Source organism: Haliaeetus leucocephalus, unplaced genomic scaffold (genome assembly GCF_000737465.1).
Source record: "Haliaeetus leucocephalus isolate CR32 unplaced genomic scaffold, Haliaeetus_leucocephalus-4.0 Scaffold506, whole genome shotgun sequence".
In the NCBI taxonomy this organism is placed as follows: Eukaryota; Metazoa; Chordata; class Aves; order Accipitriformes; family Accipitridae; genus Haliaeetus; species Haliaeetus leucocephalus.
Window position 1 is genome coordinate 1039839 of NW_010972942.1, and position 18769 is coordinate 1058607.

Below are 18769 nucleotides of genomic sequence, written 5' to 3' on the forward strand. Positions count from 1 at the left end.
CCCCCCCCTTTTTTTTTTTGCATTGGCTATGGTAAAGTTCTGTCATTCTGGCTTGTACAAAAACTAATAAGTTCTCTAAAACAAGGAGGCTTAACGAGTTCTCCAGAATCTGCTATGAGTATGAACAAAAGCAGTATTATTTGTTGCAATCTGGACTATCTTGTTAATGGCTGTTCTAGTATGTTACTGGATTTTGTAACATTCAGGGAAAAAAACAGGCAAGAATATGATTTCATTAAATAAAAGTAACTACCAAACTGCAACAACTGAAATAAAAGCGGTTTTACATCAAAAGAGGGAAATTGTAATTTCTCATCACCCATGCGTCATTTGGACAATATATAGGATGTCATTTTCTGACTTGTTCTTTTAATCCTTACAGTATGAAACCTTCATTTCCTTCTTTATGGAGAAATGAAGAGTTTTAATTTTTAATCTACTACAGTAACCAATGTTTTTGAGGGACAGAACCTATCAATTTTTATTAGAATTGTCTATCACAATTTGTACTGAAGTAGATCCTAATGGAAAACTAAAGAGGAAATTGAAGTTTATTACAGCTATTTTAAAAATAGAATAAGATTCTAGCATGGCATTGTATCTGGACAATATGTTGACTTCTTTTAGAATAAACCTAAAATAATAATAAAAATACACCACATGAAATAATTACCAAGAAAACTACATGACTGAATTGCTGTTTCAGTGAAGGACAATACAAGCTATACAGTTTGGCTTGATGTGTAAAAATAAATATTGAAGATTTCAATATAATTTTTACATCATACTATTAGAAATAGTACTGGAAAAAAATAATATACCTTCATCTTTGTCAACAGGTAAACAATTTCATATTGATGAAGATGACGAACAGCAATTGCTTACGCAAACCCAAAAGTCAGTTTAAATAATATACATGCCTAACATTAATTTAAGCTCTCAGAAGACAGACACTTCCTGAAAATACTCTATATTATTTTGCAGCCTTGAAATTCCCTTAATTTTTTTTGAGGGTTTGTGGTTTTTTTCCTCCACATAAAATGTGCAAGTGTAATTTATCTGCTAAAAGGCAGGGCTACAGAATCTGGACAACGACAACAAAAAAGTAGAAGAAGAAACTACCATTTCTCAGAATTTTTTAATTTCATCAAATCTAGTATTTCTCTTTTGCACATTCAATCAGTAATTCTTTCCTTCAGATCATATAATTTAACTGTTTCTGTGTGTGGAGAGATTCTGGCACTGCTTATTACTACTCCTAATCATTGTAATGAATGTTTTGAAGTGTTGCTTTTAATTAGGAAGCCCATGATATAATTCCATTTTTAGGTGGAAGTAAACACACTGAAGTTCATCAAATATTCTAATAAATGATCTATGCAGATCTGCCCTCACTGTCTGATTCTATAAAGACAATCAAGAAAGCTCATACAAATTAAACAAAATTACACATTTTAAATGGATTAATTAGATTACATTAAACATTTATTGTGACTCTTTCTTCCCAAGGAAAGTATTCTTTATTCAACTTAACTCACTTAATTTCCAGGTGAATTAGAACCCCTTTAATTTACTTCAGTTCTGATTTTGAATGTCTATACAGGGAGCTAATACTGTTTAACTAGTCCTCCACAAATCAGACTTATTAATTGATTTTAATTAATTTCCCTAAGCATCTCTCTGGAGATAAACCCTGAAGAGAAATATCCTGACAACTGGAGGTTGAATTCAAGATGAATAAAGGAAGGTAAAAGGGTTAATAGCTTTGTGAAGCTTTAGGTCTTTTTCTCCTATTTTGTGGAGTGCTTTCCCGCTTCTGTGTTTTTATGTAGGGCTAATGAAGAACAGACCAATATTTTCTTCCAAAAAGAACTTATATAAGTTAATTTATTTCTCAATTCTGCCTCAGTCTCCCACTTAATATGCCTAAGATATTTACAGAACAGGCAGAGCCCTCTTTTCTGGTCTGCTTTTTGAATATTTTGAGATCATATCAACCATAGATGAAAAGTGTCCCACCAATCCTGTACATTAACAACTCTCTGTAAATTTTTATTAATTTTTATTAAATAATTATCACCCTTATTTAATAGTATTTAACAAATTCTGGGACTACTGATGCATTCTATGCTTATGTTAAAAAAGGGGGAGGGTGGGGGTGGAATTTGCAACCAATATGTGAATAAAGTGGTGTTTAGGTAATTTGAATTCCACCAACCGAATGTCCCAATCCAATACTGGGGGGCTGGGGGGGGTGTCTTAAACGATCCCAAGAGCGAGATTAAGACACAAACGAGGTCAGATGCCGTACAACCTTACAAGTTTTATTTCCTATAACAACTGATTTATTTCCTATAACAACTGATAATAGTGACAGGACAGAGTGAATAAGAAAGGAAAAAGTGGCAGACCTAAGCAAGAAAATGGGAGAGGTGCAGCAAGACTAGTTACCACCACCACGAAGCCAGCAACGTCCCATTGGCTTGGTCTCAGTGCAGGTGATGGGGGTCCAAGTTCCAGGTTGCAGCAGAGAGACAATGACAAAGTCCCAGTTTCAAGCGCTGATTATCAATCCTTTGCAGTTCCTTTCAGTTCCTTTTTCCAGTCCCCTGCAGTTCCTTTTTCGAGGGAGGAGTACGCAGTTTTTCCGAAGAGTTCAGCCATTCCCACAGAGACTGCTAGCTTCAGGCAGATGTGGTGATTTCTTCAGGGCCTTCAGCACATACTTCCCACAGCAGCAGGATGCTGAGGCTAGCAAATAGTCAGCAAAGTCGAGACAAATATAGTCCAACACAGTCTCTTACAGTCTCTTACACCGAGTCATTTAATGTATATGACAAGATTTCTCAAGTCTGCTTCCTAGAGACTATTTGGCTCCCCAGAAATAGGATATTTAGACCTGTGTGTGAATGCAGACCAAAGAAATTATTACATTCTGTTCAAAATAGGAAAGGATACTTTATCTGATGTGCATATTTAATACTCTACATATCTGCTGAAGATCATGCCTTTTTTTGTAACGATTGGATGAGAGTATGGCTTCATGTCTCCTGCCACACTCCAGACCTGTGCTTAAAAAGAGTGATTATGTGGTAGATTTTGAAATGAGGGGAGTTCATGAATGATGTTGTCCTTGCTTTGTTTTCATGACATTATTTAATTACTTATTCCTTTACTTTTTTTTATGGTGACAGACTATAGTTCAAATTATCCCTGTCACTTGAAAAAAAAAATTTAAAAAGGAACAATTTGGCAATTTCTGTGCTCCAATAACTAAGATTTTTCACACATTGAAATAACATGAAGTCCAACTTCAGAGCATGGAATATGTGATAACATTCTGCAAACTTGCTCCGAGGAATGACAGACTGCTGACATTTTCAAATGAGAGTTAATCATTGACTCTATGCTGACTAACATCACCAGAAGTTAACAAACAACACTGTGTTACAAATGTCATTTTCTTTACATTTCGTATTAGATTTGTTATTGGCAATGACAATAAATGCATCAAAAAATGATTGGTGACCTACAGTTGTCCAGCAATTTCTTTTTGCTCTTTAATTCATCATGACTTTCTGTACATTGAACTAGACCTCTTTTACAGCTCATTAATTGTATCAACGTTCCACTTTATTACCTGGGATAATAAAGTAGTTTCATAAAGTTTGCCAATTTTCACCAGTGCATTTTCAAATTTACAATTTCTGGCCAAGTTTGTAGCATTTCAGCCATTGATTCACATATGCTGAAAATTTTGTTGAATTTCTATCAGGATTTTGACAAGGCAATGGCAATGAAATAATTCTGGACATGTTTCTGTAATGAATCACTTTTTACTGATCATGGACCATCTGCTACCTTGGTTGTTAGATTTATTCTCCCTTTTTTAGCTTAGTGATCATAGGTGTTACTACCAGTCCCATTAAAACATATGGTAAACCTGACAGGAACAATTTTTCAGTAACTAATCTTATTTTTATTTCTGTGCTTAGTTATTAATACATACTCCTCTATTTCTTCTCTGAAAGCTTGATTATGGTACTTCGTGCTTTAGTATCCTCTATTTCAGATGACAGCAATCTGATTTTGCAACTATTATCACACTTATAATGAACCAAAAAAAAAAAAAAAGATGCATTCTCTGCTAAAATGATCTCACCTGCTGAAGTAAAATACAAAGATTTAGGTTATTCTAAACATTGCATTTTAATCTACCTTCAACTTCTTAAATTTGCTTGTCTTGTTAAACTAACATGTTTCAACATAATTAACACTTTCTTTTCTTCCTCAAAATAAAATTTTGATGAACGTTGTTGTGATTTTTTAAATGTTGTGATGGCTGAATGTCACATTTTTTTCTGTTGAATTCCAATATTTATAGGTTCTGATAGGTTAACATGAAAAAGAATTATCATTATATTAAATTCCTTGGCTATATGTTTCCTTTTCATCCAGTATGCAGGTTATAGATTCATGGTTGTCACCTACTATACTCTAATCTGTGTTGCTCACCTCCAAATCCTAGCCAATTTCAGTAGATTAAGGTTGGTGACTGAGCAGGCATCTTATTCACTCTTTTGGTGGAATAGAGCAAAAAGTGCACAGAAACAGAACACAGCATAACTTGATAGCTAGAACCTGATGTCTTTTTCAGCAAAGAGTCAGATGAATGTTCCCAAATCTTCCTTATCATCAAGAAGTTTACTTTTAAGAATAAGGAAAATATTTGTCATCTTTCATTTTATCATTTGCTTGGATATCCTTACTGATAATCAAGACTACATGGATATTTTTGGCCTTAGGTGAAAATATTTGTGCTACCAGCAAGCTGAAAGGACACAAACCCCCGTTTATGCAAGCCTTCATTTATGAACAAATGAAAGGTTTTAGGTATACAAGGAAGTGGAATCTTTTTCAAAAATATGTTTATTTTTAAGTAGAGTTACCTTTGAATTAGAAATGGTTGATTTAATTAACCTTCCTCTCACACCCATCAAGCAAAAAGTTATAATATGTGCTACCCTTAATTATAAATTACACACATTATAAAATGTACATGGAATTGTCTCTTTTGGGGGTGGAACTATCTCCTTGAGTTCCAGTTATTGACCAGAATGTATAGACATTATAAAAGACAAACTGCAGTATAGTAGATGAATAACTAACAGGCATAGACCACTCCATATCTCTAGATACTGCACGCAATAGATGGAAAAGATGGGAAAAAGGGGCAGAAAAATAGTATTGGACCCATATTTTGCAATTTTACACAAAATGTCCTCTGCATTTGTTTAATACTTTGAATGATTGATTTTAAAATTATTTACATTTGTAAAGAAATAAAATTAAAAGTATGAAATGAAGGTGGGTTTTACACTTAATACATTTCTCCTTGTTTATAGGAAATAAATGTCACATGGAAAATTATTTTAGCTTTTTTTTTCCACAGAAGTGTATCCATTTTTAGTTCTTTAATTATAAAGTTGAATTCAGTGATTCATAAAAATGTTTTTATGAATACCCACTGTCAGAAATTGCATATTTGTACCTTATTCTACAAGAAATTCCATATACCTTCAAGGCTGATATTATTCTTGCTCTGTGATCTTGGGCAGTTTACAAGTTTGTTGAGGAATGACATAAATGAATGCAGCAGTACTGACCTGCTGTAACTCAGCAGAAACAACAGTTGGTATGGCTAAACTAAACTGAAACCTCTACCATATTTATAAGCATGTAGGTTTCATTATTGGCTTAAAAAGTTGGAAAGAAAGAGATTAGACAAATGGATACACTACATGCATTACCATTCACAGTGCAGAGAACAATGACAGTAAGTAACCTAAGAGTAGTAGACTACCAAAACTTGTCAGAAAGCCAGTCTGAAAAGTCAATCTACTTTTACATGTCAGTTTTTAAACAAGAATTATGTCCTCATAAGAAGCACAGTCAGTTCAAGAGCCATTTCCACTCCCTGTACCATTTTATGTTAAAAGATATAGAATTCCTAAAAATCTGACATAACATTGAAATCAAAACTAAAGTATATTTCAGTCCCTATCAATCAGTACCTTTTAAAAGATGCCTGGTATTGTGTTACAAACACACTCTTAGTCCTGCATTTTTGCAATCAATAGCCATTTTTCTCTACAAAATCTATCCTAGTGTGTCAAATGAGAGCAGAGAATCCAGTGCTTCTTTGGGAAAGAAAGAAATTGCAAACATGTATTGGAGTCTTTGGAGACAAAAAAAAAAAAAAATCATGTGTATAATTATTTTCAGGTTCCTTTGTTTTCTTATTGCTTTTATATGAACTGAATTCATCAAGAGGACAAAAGAAAATTCTAAACTTTGAAGAAATGCTGTAGGGGAAAGCAGTATGAAACACAAGTTCAGTTGAATAGTTTTTCTCTATTTCTATATTTTTGTCAGCTCTGATAAGAAAAGAAGTTATTTGATAAGAAAGAGGACTTTTATTCAGGAACTCAAAACTGTAAACTAAAGAAGTCTTCAAAAACAAAGTAACAATGCAAAGCTGTTTCTTCAATTCTAAATATATTTTCTGTATGATCTAAAAGACTCAAACTATTAAAATTTTAACTGCCTACTAAATCTGTGTGGCTTCAGTTGGAAGAATACCAGTGTACAGAAAGAAAGGTAACCTGAAGATTTTATAAATGACCTCTTAAGAACACATTTTGGTTTAAGAGTTGTCAGCTGCTCTCTGCTCTGACTTACTCCACTGAGACTCAGGAGGCAACTTTTTAATCAGCAGTCAATGGCCCGTTCTGAAAATCACATCTATTTTTAAAATGTATCAAACTGGGTACCCAGAGAAGAGAAGAGAAGAGAAGAGAAGAGAAGAGAAGAGAAGAGAAGAGAAGAGAAAAATACCAAGTCTCAGTGATCAGTACAGCAAACTACCTGTTATAAACTATTAGCAGAAAAGTAAGTAAAAATTTCATACTCTCGCCTTAGCCGTTGCCACTAAAACTCAGTATCAGTAGTATATAGGGAAAAAAAAGCTTTTATTCAATTATCTGAAAAAACTTGAACAAAAAATGACAAACAATATGCATTTAATAAACTCTGCAAATGGTTATGCATAACTATAATGATAGTTTAGTTATTCAACTTTTGTCAATAACATAGGTACTGTGACTAACTAGTTTACGCTATCTTTTCTAAATTCATTTATAGATAGCAGTGTTTACTAGAACAGCAAAACAACCTGAAAAATACTTCTGGTTTTGTGCATAACTGCAAATTAACATGAACACTTCAGGACTTGTTATTTCTAAAAACATATGGAATTTGTATATGTGTAGTTTGAACATATCATTGCAAATACTGACCATATGTTTGTTACAGATTTACATTTTCCCCTTAACACTGCTAAACATTAAAGAAATGTATTTATTTTTTTATATGTCAAAATCATAAAAATAAAAACATGACGTTCTTTTCTCCTTATTAACATTTTTTAAATAAAATGTTGCAAAATAATTATCAAAATTATGCTTATAAATGACAGTAGCACCACCATTTTGTGGAACTGACCAGTCTGGCACACTACTTCATTAAATTTAAAGATTACAAGGATTTGGGGGAGAATTTGGCTATTTGTGGTGTTTTAGCTTGCAACTGTCATTATTATATGGGAAAGCTGTATTTATCAAGATGTGTCTATTTACTATATCCTGTCAAGAAAAAAAAGCTAAGAGGGAAAGAGTCTAGTGTGTCGTAACTATGGGCTCTTACTGGCTTACCAAACCTAGTCCTGAAGGACTGGAACGCTGAAAATAAAACTACTTGCTTCTAAATAGTTTTTATGAGTGAAATGGTCCTTATGTGGGTTTTGTTATTTCTACTACATAGTTTTATTAAATACTAAGCCAAAGAAATCTACGCATTTCTCTCTCATTTGTGAGGAACTGACTTTATTTTGAATTTGTGTTATTCATACCCCTATCCTTCATCTTATATGCTTCATTTATTTTGCCAACTTCATAGTCCCTCCTTCCATAGTTACTGAAAGCATCTTAATGGCCCAGGGTTGCAGACTGCCTGAGCTCTTTGCCCCTCCAGCATCACTGGAGAAAACATGAAAAACTCTATTGAACATTGGCAAGAAACCTCACTTGGCCTTATAAGTGTTTTTCATCTATTCACCACAACGCAAAACCCTGTTTAATCTGAATAAGCTTTTGTACACCTGAAAGGCTGTCTTTCCCCCACCCACCCCAAGACTGTCATTCCACCTACTAAGAGACAGCCCTATAACTGTTATATGTATAATTACGCAAATCTGGTTCTAGGGAAGCTTCAACACCTACACATGCAACAGTGAAAATAGTGTTCCTTCCCCACACTTACATAATCTGCCTTCATAGACTACCATGGTCAAGGAAATGATAGTGAAATCACGACTGAGGGTCTCAATGTGGTGCTTGAAGAGAAGCAAGGGTCAGTTTATACTAATTGCTTTTTTTATCTTTATCATGTTATTCTTTTTCAAAGATGTGTCTATAACTAAAATATTTAAATTTCCTATCAGGACTTGTTTTCCTGTATCGGGAGGAGGATTAAGATGCTTTGTACCTATCTACTGACTCCATGCACAGTGAATTTCTTAGGATGCTAAGAAAGAGGCAGAACATAAGAATACTGTATATAGTAACTGAGATTTAATTTCATTTTAAAACCTTTCTCTTTGTTGAATAGGTATATCACCTTCCTCCTCAGGTGGAGATAGTTCTTGTGTGAAATGTGAAAAGATAAATACAGCGGTGGTTGAAAGGAGGTGAAAACCAACCTCTATGAGAAAGCATGATGTCTACAATGTTACAATGTGCTAGGTATTTTTAGGTACACTTAAAAGGAAAGTGTTTGGTTTGAAAAGAGTGCAATGCCCCAGCAAGATATTAGAGTTTTCTTATGAATCATCAAAAATTCATCTACTTCATTTCGGTCTTACTCTTGTTATGTCTTTTCCTTTCTCATCATCAAACTGATTCAAAATCATACCAAATCTAATTCAACTGAGTGGATCCAAAGGGTATAAATCTTTCATCGACTTTCAAATTCATTGAAACTATGTAAGATAATGCTAAATAAAATGAATAATATGAATATTTTCCAGTCTTTGTTTTGAATACTCTGACCTATTATCAATATAATTTATTCAGTGAACATAAGGAGTAAGTTCAAATATTTAAAATTTACTGAAAGCCATATTTTAAAGGATGTTAGAGCATTTGTGTTCTTGTCCTAGATACCACAGTTACATGCCTCAGGTGAGGTCAAGGGTCAAGGACTCCATAAATGGCCTGTCAGTGAAAAGTTTCCATTAGATTTCAGTTGGTATCTCATAAGGATTGTATAGACAATAGTTATAAATAACTTATAAACAATTATATAAACAATAGATAAAATTAGGAGTTTTCAAGTGGGGGATTGGGACTTCTGAGCTGAAAACCTACAATATCTTATACAATATTTTTAAATTTCTTTTAAAAACTTGAATATTCAGCAGTTCTTCTCTAACTGCCTTGTTAGTTGTGAATTACAACAGAATTTAGCTGCACGTACAGACAAGACTATTTGACCAGAGGGTCTCTATCTTCCTCTGTCTCTTTCTTCCAGAATGCCATTGGCACATATACTCCATCTGACTAACAAATGATGTTTATAGGAATTAGCCTGTAGTACTCTAGGCAAAAGAGAATTCCTAGAATGATTTATTTTTATATATGTTGTTTGGATTAGAAAAAAAAAAGATTTTTGTGTATATATGCATATACATATACATTTAGTTTATAAAAGAGGGTGATATTTCATTAAAGCTAATAAAAAATTATTTTCCCTCTCAGTTAACCAAGCAAATTTTTAGCAGTTGAAAGGCAACTTTCCATATGTTGTCATTCCCTTCATTAGCATTATAAAAAAGCCTGTCACAATTAAAATACAATTAGAAAAAAGGAAAAAAGCATTTGTTATTGCAAGATGTTATTAATTTTATTCTTATAATCTCAGGGGTTTGCTCAAGTCCTTTTCAACTCTGTGGGCACCTTTAAACTGACTTCTGTATGAATTAGATCAGACCTTTAATCTTTGAAAGATTAGTACTGCACTATAGCTAGATAATAGTTTTCCTTTTAAGCATTTTTTACATAATAAATGAGACAAGTTTCATCAAAGCTACCTTTTGGCAACTTATACAACAGTTCCTATCAGTTCTGTCTCTAATTTGAGGCTGAAATCTATGCCTTAAGTCAAGCTAAAAACTTGGCAAAAATGGGAGCCTGATTAAAAAAAAAAAAAAAAAAAAAAAAAAGGTTGGATATACCCTTGGGCCATGAATAACAGACAAACTCTTCTACATTGATATCTGAATCCTCAGAACATTAGTTCTTGTTCTGCTATTTCTTAAAGGAGGTTGGAACTGAATACATCTGCTGATCTTTAATGCCACATGCTCTTACCACCACAGAGTAAAACCTACTGTACATAAAGACTGAGAGCTCAATTCACTTGAGCAAACATAGATGCCCAGTGTCTTTTGAAACTCCAGAAGGTATACAGTCCAGGCTCTGGCTGCTGTTGCAGAAGTGTGCAGATCTCTTGGAGGTTAGTGCCTTATCTGTTCATCCTCTATGGTAAGCTCAGAAACTCTAAAATATTTCACATAGTACTCCCTACCTGTGCGTAGGTAAGTGAATTGCTCCCTGTGTGTCATTACTATATCTGTTTTCAGTTTCAGAAAAAGAAAGAATTGGTTTTGAAACACTATGAAAAAAAAATATTTCTTCAGGTTTGTAACTTGGATCAGTGGCACTAAAAGATAGAAGCATTTTGAGTGCATTTGACACATTTGAATAGTTCTACAGAGACACCAGATTCATTGCAGTAAATTAATCTCTACTCCTGTTGGGTCTCAGATCATTCCTTAGGGTTAGGTCAGCCAAACAGTGTTTTGAAACAGTGTGTTGTGGAACTCTTATATGACTCAACTTTGAAATAGCCTAAACCAGCAGATAGGTTTTTCTTCAGTATAACTGCCACTTTAAAATTAATTTCAAACAGAAAATTCAAAATGGAATCTGCCATGAATTTACACAACATTCTTACTGAAGGAAAACAATGAGGTATTCCCACATTCTTTCTGTGTAGAAATACATTTAAAAACATACTTTATATAACACAGAAGTCCAGTGTGACACAGAGCATTAGAAATTAGTATTTGTGTTCCTTCCAAGGAAGTTAAAGAATCATATTTTTAGATATACCAGCTATATTAATAGTAGAAGCCATTAAATATATGTACTTGCTGAATAAAGAAGCAAATTAGACATATTTTCTTTCACGGAACAGATCTGTAGCAGTTGTCTCATGACAGAAAAAGAAAATAAGAATTCAAAATCAGTGAAGTTACTGGAAGGCTAATAAATCACAATTTGAGGCTGACTGATTGATGCTTTAATACTTTTTTGCATCAAAGGATATTTTTAAAAGATATTTGAGTTAATCACCATGATCAGCTATTGTGATACATTGGACAGAATAGTTTTAGTAAGAAATGCGTTATGTAAAGAGCAGTACTCTTAGAGAGGTGTCATCTGTATTTCTGTGTGGCCAGTCTGAGTACTGTAGAGGCCTATAGAAAGGGGCAAAGAATACTCAGAGGAACAAACTAAAAAAAATTCAAATACAAGTATTAAGTCATACTATTCAAAATGGACAACAGCTATAAAAGCTTACAAAAACACATTTTAAAAAGTATGCTAAACCTTTTTCCATAGTGTTGCACTACTCAGTTCACTTGCCATTCCCTCCTGATAGGTCGGCAGTCAAGTTTTCTTCTTTTTTTCTTCCTTTCTAGGTGCTCTTCAGCTCCTATAGCCAGTCATCCTTTCAAAAGCCTTCTGAAAGATATGGTCTAGTTTAATATTTTTTTCCCAAACTCCTTCTAGTTAATTTAAGAACAGTCTTAAGAGAGGCTGTTTCCCTAAATGTACTGGCAGTCATCTCCTTCAAGTAACTAATTAGTAAGCAATCTTTTGTCTACTAGAAGAATGAAATGTCCCTCTCTGACAAATGCTTAGCATTACCCAGTAAGGAGCATATCTTTTGTTCTTATCTTACATTGTGACTACAATAGATTTTACATTTAAAACGTGATACAAACATCTAAACAGTTTAGTTTTCTCTTGTGTATAACTGGCTCTAGACTGAGAGTAGGTACAGCAGCAATCCATTGCTTTGGAGTAGTAAGCGTTATGAGGTTTCTTCAAGACCTTTTCAACAGAAACGAACTACAGTGATTTTAGAATGGATCCTAAACATTTGTGTAGGTTTAGTAAATATTTTGTCACTGTCAGTATCCATCTAATAAATAAGGTGTTTTCAGATTTAAAAAAAAAAAACAAAACAAAAAACTCAAAAGACAGAACAGTAAATTTTTACCTTATGCTTTAAAGGAGGAAGGTTGTATTAGACTTCCATGCAAATTTCTATTAAAATGTTCTTCCTGAGTTCACCAATTCCACTGTATGAGTTGCAGTTAATATTTAAATTTTCCTAATATTAAATTAGTTTTTATATTAATCATTTTTCTTTTCTTTATGTTAGGTTTGGATTTTTTTAAATGTCATTAGAATTAATGAGTAAGGTTGAAGTGTATTAATAGAAATTTTATTGTGCAAAAATTCCTGCTTTAAGTAAACTTCTAATTTGCATATTATGGAAAAAAAAGATACTTTACACAAGAAGGGAGAGCTGTTCAGCATACACTTTCATTAGACTCCTACACTATTCTTTAGACTGAAACATTAGGTATCACTTAGCCATGTATGAAATAGGGCTATCTGGTGCATAAACTTGACTAAATGTACAAGTGATTGCCTGACTGGACCTAAACTAACTGTTATCACAGACACAGCACTTTCTAATTCTTTGATTTTATGCTCTCTGGGAAGGAGCTCTGTGGAAAAGGCTGTGAGTGTCCTGGTAGGCAGCAAGTTGAACGTGAGGCAGCAGCATGCCCTTGCAGCAGTGAAGGCCAACAATATCCTGGGCTGTATGAACACAGTCGAACAAAGTGATTATCTCTATTTACTCCGCACTCATTAGGGCATATCTAAAGTAGTGCATCCTGTTTCAGGCCCCCAAGACAGGAAAGACACTGATAAACTGGAGTGAGATCAGCAGAGGGCCCCTGGCATGCTCAGAGAGCTGAAGCACTTGCCTTGTGAGGAGAAGTTGCAGGCACTGGACTTACTCTGTCTGGAAAAGAGATGGCTCGGGTGGGGGGAGGGGAAGGGGGGCTCCCAGCATTCCCCAACACCTACAAGGAAGTGACTGAGGAGTTGGAGCCAGGCTCTTCACAGCAGTGCATAGCAGGAGGATGGAACTGAAAGAAGAGTGGTTCAGAACAAAGATAAGGAGACCCTTTCCCCTGGGGGGACAGGACTGGACAGGGACACGGGTTCCCAGCAAGGCTGTGCCAGCTCCACCCTTGGAGATTGCCAAGCCTTGACAGGGCACAGCTCTAAGCAGCCTGGTCTGAGCTCAGAGCTGGCCCTGCCTAACAGGGAAGCTGAACTGGAGACCTCCTGACCTCCTTTCCCACCTGTGTCGTCCTGAGATCCTATTGCTTTAGTACAGCGCTAGCAGCTAAGCAGACCAATGAAAAACGGATTCTTTAAAAACGACTGGTACTTCAAGAATGCACTGGCTCTAAATACAAGTATTATTAGACTATGAATTATGTATCTGGTACATCTGACAGACAACCACAGATAATATGCACAAAGTAAATTCATGTTCTACATTTGAAAAGTTCCTAAACCTTAGATTTGTCCCAAGAATCAAACCACTTCTCTATTGCTTCTCAGAGGAATCAGTATCTGATGACTTTATGTTGGCAAAACTATAAACAAGAAAACCAGGCTCATGTAATGAAAACTGACAAAACTTAGGAATACATAGAACTATATACTATTCCTGTAAGTAAATGCTAATACTACCTTTCATCTTGTATTTTCTGTTAAATTTAAATCAGTTGTTGTCCTTGATTAAGGACTCTCAGTTCTTTACCTGTTAATGCCTCCACTGGAAGGATGTCCTTGTCTATTGCAGATGTAGGTTCAATTCCAAATGGAATAATTAAGGATCAAGCTATGTACTTGGAGTACACCTTCTTAAATCTCTCTCCTTCAGGTTACTCTGGCAATATATTTAATTGTAGTACTGGATTTAATAAAAGCACTATATTTTCATCTCAAAATTTATTGTTTGTATATGTCATGGCTTAATCCCAGCCAGCAACTAAGCACTATGCAGCTGCTTGCTCACCCCCCCCCCCCAGTGGGGTCGGGGAGAGAATCAGAAGAGTAAAAGTGAGAAAACTCGTGGGCTGAGATAAAGACAGTTTAATAGGTAAGGCAAAAGCCACACACACAAGCAAAGCAAAACAAGGAATTCATTCACCACTTCCCATTGACAGGCAGGTGTTCAGCCATCTCCAGGAAAGCAGGGCTCCGTCACCTGTAATGGTTACTTGGGAAGACAAACACCATCACTCTGAACGTCCCCCCCTTCCTTCTTTTTTCCCCCAGCTCTTATTGCTGAGCATGATGTCCTATGGTCTGGCATATCCCTGTGGTCAGTTGGGGTCAGCTGTCCCAGCCATGTCCCCTCCCAACTCCTTGTGCCCCCCCAGCCTCCTCACTGGTGGGGTGGGGTGAGGAGCAGAAAAGGCCTTGGCTCTGGGTAAGGGCTGCTCAGCAGTAACAAAAACATCCCTGTGTTATCAACACTGCTTCCAGCACAAATCCAAACCATAGCCCCATACTGGCTACTATGAAGAAAACTAATTCTATCCCAGCCAAAACCAGCACCGCATAGTAAAAATAACATGACAGTCTATTGAAAGCTCTTGAAGTTCTGAAGATTTTGCTATTTATTGTTATTGGTCAGGAAATGTTTATTGGATCAAACTTAATTGTCCCCAGTGTTGCAATGCTGTTACATGTATATCTCTGAGCCAAAATCAAAATCTGATAAAACTTTATCAAAAAAAATCATAAAATTTTCAAAATATAGATTTCAAAGTTAAATATTCCACATTCCAATGGTATTTTTAAACAACTTTACTGGAAGGGCACATTTTCATTTACAGCATTCCTCAGTGAAATCGATACAGATTTTACAGCTGATCTCAATGTGAACAATTTCTTAACAAAAATATGATCACAATTTATAGACCTCAAGTGAAGTCAAGTTCTACACTTAAAAACTTCCCAAGGATTACACTAATACTTGCTAAAACAAACAAACAAGTGCACAGAAATGTTCTTAAAATAAAAATTCTTTTGCTTTGTATGCGTATTTCATATAATTTTTGTACCTTTAAATTTCCAGTGAGATTTTGAAGCTTCTGTAGCATTGAAAGTTAATAGCAGGGCATTTGAATGGTATGTTAATCTGCTGACCCTCAAGTTTATTTTACATAATAAGTAAATCACTCTCTCTTATCAAAAGTACTTTCTTGCTGAGCTACCTTATTGGTGAATTTCAGTTCCCTACTGACAATCCTTTATAACAAGAAGGGGTTATTAAATTTTGATTAGCATCAGCTTATACTCATTTTATCCACCAACTGACATTTCTGCTAATTGAGGATAAATGCACTAGTCTGATACCTCCCCAAAACATAGAACATATTAAAAGTCTCAGCACAAGCTGAAAACTTAATTAATATTCATTGTGTTTCCTGGAAGCTACTGGTTGCCTAAACCAGAGTCTTGCAGATAAAGTTGAAATTGCAGACTCTACAATATCACTATTTGGCACATTTTTTTTTGAATTATTAAATAGAAGTGATATATCTAAAGTTATTAGCAAAATGTTAATGTAATGACTTTAGTCATTACAGACCTTTTTGTGATAAAGTATGATCCTGTGCAGTCATTAAAGAACACCAGCCAAATGCTGATTTCCCGTTCAGGAAAATTTCACACACACTTGAAAAATGGGAACATAATAAGGAGTACAGAACTGGGCCTCTTTTCTGGTAGTAATGATTAGGACTGGTAAAAGAATGGTCATCTTTCTTTGATTATTTTCATCAAGCCTGAGCAGAAACCTTAAGGCAGTAATTATTGCAGATGACAGTTGTTTGTTTGTTTCTTTCTTTCTTTCTTTTTGTGAAGCCACTTCCCCCAATGCTTTGTTGTCATGCTCTGAAATGGCTGTATTTTAATGTGAAATATTGTTATTCCAAAAGGTTTCAATTACCTAAACTGCAGAGTCCTTCTTTAAAAACTTGTATTGCTCACAGTTATATAATCAGCTGCTTAGCTATTTCTCAGTTTAGATAAGGAATCCAGAAACTGCAGCTTTTAGATAATGACTACAAAAATGGAGCAGAAAGGAGAGCCCTTTCTTTTCAAGGAAACACAAATGGATAATTTCTGATACCCTTTTTTGTTAAGAATAGGGCAGATCACATCAAATGTACAACACTAGCACTTTCTTATCTAACTGCAACTGTCTTAAAGATAATATTGATTTAGACAAAGGAGAAAGAGGTTGAAGAAAGTCTGTGCCAAATTAAATACCAGTTTATTGTGTCACTGATTATGAATATAAGTATATCACTGGATTTATTTGACCAACTAATCTCTGGAATATGCTTTTCTTAAGTAATCAATTTTTTGTTTGCATTAATAATTAAATTAGAATGGAGTCCAATTGAAATATAATTAGCAATTCAAATCAGAATCAAATTTGTGAAAGGTACCCTGAATTTCAATTGTAGATGATTCACAGGCATGGTAGGAATTTTAAGGCTTTTGAATTTTATAACATTTTACTTTTCATATGCTGGACTCATCCAGCCACTCAATATTTTACAGTAACAAGTTTCATACCAATCAAACAATACGATATTAAATGAGTTGGAAATCTGTGTTACCATTTTCTATGCTGATTTGACTGTTACAGTATAAAATTATTGGCAACAAATTAATTAAAATTAATGATAATTAATTTTAAAATCATAATAATACCTTTTCATTTCACCAGGTTTATTGTAAATTCTTCATTGCGTATTGTGGTAAATATCAACGCAAAAGTTCTTATTGTTCCACAAACTCAGAAATCCACTTATACACTGATTATGACTTTCATTTCATTAATAGTATTTTCACCTGTTTTTATACTTTGTGACATTTTGCTTCAGATTTTTGCCCTGGGAATTTTGTTAAGCATGGCTTGACTGAGAAAATAGAAGGAAAAAGGAACACATATTCATAGGTATAGTAACTTAATGCACTGAAGACAATATTCTATTCAGACTGTGGCTGTCACAGTTTACTGCTACCCTCTTTGCCTGTAGTTTTCTTTTAACAAACATTTAAGAGGATGTTGTCTTTTCTCGCTGAAAAATATATGCTAATATCATTACTATTGGTATTCTAACTCACTGAAAAGCTCTACTGCTTAAATTTTGAGAACATAGGTTGTAATGCCATTATGGGAAACACTCAGAACCTACCAGGATCTGTCCCATTGCTTTTTTATAGAAGAATAGGAGAATAAAATTTTAATGTCGTAAATATTTGCTAGGAATCTCAGTTTAGAACCAGAGACTTCTTGGAACATAAGCAAAATGGAACGAAGGATTCCAGCTGTGAAGTTTCCTGATTAAACTACCGTTTTTTTGTTGAAAGTGGACAGAACTGGTACACACATAAATAAGCTGTCACACATGCTCAAGTTGTATATTGTTCAGCTACATGCCTACAGGACCAAGCATATGGAAGAACAATAGTGTTATAAAACCACCCTGCATTTATTTGATACAGCTGGCTCTACACAATATTCCTGTAGCATACAAAACTGTAGCATCTGGCCTTTTGCTGTCCTTCTTTGAAGTATTATTCAGTTGTGATAGTGAATCAAATTTATAACAATGTGGATGTGACCTGCCTATCCTGACATAGGCAATGCACAAATTGAACAAACTCAGTAATGCTTTCAGAACTTAAACTTCTTGTTTTTCCCATAATGATGTTCATTTGGGAAGAAAACAGAAAAGAAGAGGCATTACCTTCAACCTGGGCATTTCAGCAAGACAACTGCTGAAGTTACAAATGTTTGAATCCCTGAAAAAAAAAATTATTATCATTAAAAGAGGAAAGCAGCAATTTTGTTCAAGTTCTACCACCTTTTCTGTAGCTCTGTCCTCTCAAAAGAGGTCTGCACAACCTGCTTCCACTATTATCTAAATAATAATCATTAAGGACTCTATCAACAAAGTCACTGTTTTCTGTTATCTAAAGAAGGTTACAGTTCTCACTAATATAGTCTTAAAATTACTGAAACTCATGTGAACACCAATAGCTTAACTTTGATCTGTGGTACTCAGCAAAGCTATCATTAAACACAACTGCTTGTGAAAACATGCACTCTAATGCTTTTATTGGCATTAATTATTTAAAAAAATAACAATTTTGAGTATTTGTATCAGAACGTATCAAAAAAACACATCCTCTAGTATCTATAGTTACGATGAGCTTGGTTGTAATCTTAAAGTTACTTAAAATGGGATTATTCCTGCTATAGATGGTTATAGATTATCCCTATTAGAAGGGATGTCAATGTCTTTTTCACAAATAAAATAGTCTTTCTTAATGAAGACCTCTTTACATATGTTCACTGAATGCAAAGAAAACACCCAAAGCAAAATGTACCTTTGTTC